The sequence below is a fragment of the Mustela nivalis genome (genome assembly GCF_964662115.1).
Source record: "Mustela nivalis genome assembly, chromosome: 20".
Taxonomy (NCBI): domain Eukaryota; kingdom Metazoa; phylum Chordata; class Mammalia; order Carnivora; family Mustelidae; genus Mustela; species Mustela nivalis.
Window position 1 is genome coordinate 28,390,779 of NC_139039.1, and position 2,262 is coordinate 28,393,040.

At 44.4% G+C, this 2,262-nt stretch overlaps 1 pseudogene across 1 annotated transcript; it reads left to right on the top strand.

Annotated features, from left to right (window-relative positions):
* Positions 1-1,183: 1,183 nt before the first annotated feature.
* Positions 1,184-1,565, top strand: LOC309855101 (cytochrome c oxidase subunit 5B, mitochondrial pseudogene; annotated as a pseudogene). Its single transcript has one exon. The product of its transcript is annotated as a cytochrome c oxidase subunit 5B, mitochondrial pseudogene (transcript).
* Positions 1,566-2,262: the final 697 nt, after the last annotated feature.

The window sequence follows — 2,262 nt, forward strand, 5'->3', positions numbered from 1 at the left end:
CTGAAGTAGAGACCAGGTCCCTGGCAGAAAGGCCCTGTGTCTACGGTATATCCTGCATGTGTTGTATGTTACTGATTCTCTTCATGTTTCCTTTGGAAACTATGGCCAGCTATACACTAGAACCATACACTAGAAAAAGAGGGATATCTGGGTCTTTCCAGGGCTCCTGAGAATAGCACTCGAGTTGACACTGACAGCCAGGGAGCCAAAGGTAACTGTAGCTTCCCTGTTAGAGTCAAGAAATTTGGGGGTCAGAAAATAAAGTCCTTGATGAAGTCTGTCTCAATACATTGAGTCCATGTGTCCTGCTCACCTGCTCACCTCCACCTCCCACCGTGCAATGGTTGTTTCCTTGGTTCCAGGATCCATAATCAGGTTAACCATAATTGGCAGCTGGTAGAATCCTCAGGACAGTTCCTTGACTGTGGAATAAGAACTATCATAGAAGGAAAGACCAAGTGGAAGTTTTTAAAACTACCCCTTCTGGCCACGAAAGTAAATACATCATTTCAGAGGGATGGCAGAGATTAGTGCCACCCTCAAAGATTCACATAACTCAAAGTCTGACCAGACAATTCAAAATGGCGCCCTCCTTAGAACCCCACTTAACCCACTAGTCTAACCCCTGCAAAATCAGGATGGACCACAGCAGATGATAGTGGACTATCATAAACTTAACATGTAATACTCCAATTTCAGCTCCCATTCTGGATGTGGTATCTTTATGAAAGCAGATTAACTCAGACTGGGAATATGGTGCGCAGCTTCTGACCTGAAAAGTGTATTCTTTTGCTGCCTATCAGGAAGGAGGGCCAGTTCTCATTCCATGGGAACCAGAGTGCGCTCTTGCCCCTAGACTATGCTATGCTCCCACTCTAGTTTATTCTGATTAGATTTCAGTTTATCAGGAATGGCAGTGAGTGTTTGAAGCTTGGTCAGCTATTTCCGCATATTAAGATAGGATCAAGACCTAAAAAATAAGACAAGCTTTTTAGCTGGTCTATGTTCTCTGTTCTGTGGGATGCAAACTCAAGAGGCTGTCACAGTCAAAGCCCTCAGACTGAGACTTTCAACTTGGGAGGTGGTAGTAAATCTACTTCGATGAGTGGGGGAAAGCCCTCCTCCGGAAATCACGTGTTTCTAGAGTTTGCTCAGGGAAGTACTGTTGTTTGTAGCGGGTGTGATGGCTTCGAGGTTACTTCAGGGAGTTGGAGCGCTGGCCATGCAGGCTCTCAGGGTCCATGGTCCCAGTGGAGTCACTGTGTTGCACACCATAGCATCTGGAGGTGGTATTCTTACTAATGACCAGGCGACTTGGCTGGAGAGGGAGGTCATGATGGCTGCCAGCAAGGACTGGACCCATGCAATATGCTAACCCCAAAGGCAGTTGCAGGCACCAAGGAAGGCCCTAATTTAGTCCCATCCGTCACCAACAAGCAAATGACTCCATCTGCGAAGAGGACAATAGTACGGTCATCGGGTTCTAGTTGCACAAAGGCAAGGTTCAGCGCTGCCCTAGCTGTGGAGCCCATTACATGTTGGTGTCCCACCAGCTGACCCACTGAGCCTCAAAATGTGCTGTGAGGTTTCTTCTTTCCAATAACGACTGCCCATTTCATTGGCTCCTTCTCCCGTATGAAATTATATATGATATATATATATATATGTTTCTTTGAAATTGTTGGTAATGAGTCACTGGAAATTATAAAATGGATGCTCAAGGTATTAATGAACTTAGGGAAATTGTCTAGAGACTTTGAAATCTTGTGTGATCTTCTTCTCTTAAACCACCTGTGTACCCCAGTGTGGAAAGGCGGTATACGCTCACTGTCATTTTATTCAGACAATGCATGCTTTGTGCTGGCAATTTGAAGATATCTACATATTTCACTATTTCCTTCAACACTTAACTAATGTAAAATGCATCTGTCCAGCAACTGTTTCCCAGAAATAAGATAAGCAGTGGACAAAAACTAGCTAAATTGTCATTTAATTGGTTAAATCATCATTAAATAAACAAGAAAATGCGATTTTATGTAGTGTGGATTTTCAGAGATAAAGAGAATCAAAAGCCACAAAGAAGGAGTTTCCTGTGGTTGGACCGTGCATCTACCAGGAGCAGATTCGTGCTCTGTTCCTCAGAGCTCTTGTCCAATGGGAAAGAAAGAAATGTCTGCGAGCAGACAGACCTGGCAGGAATAACTCTCTCACTTTGTCTGCCATCCATCTTGTAGGATATCCCTCAGTGGCCTCTGAACAAGG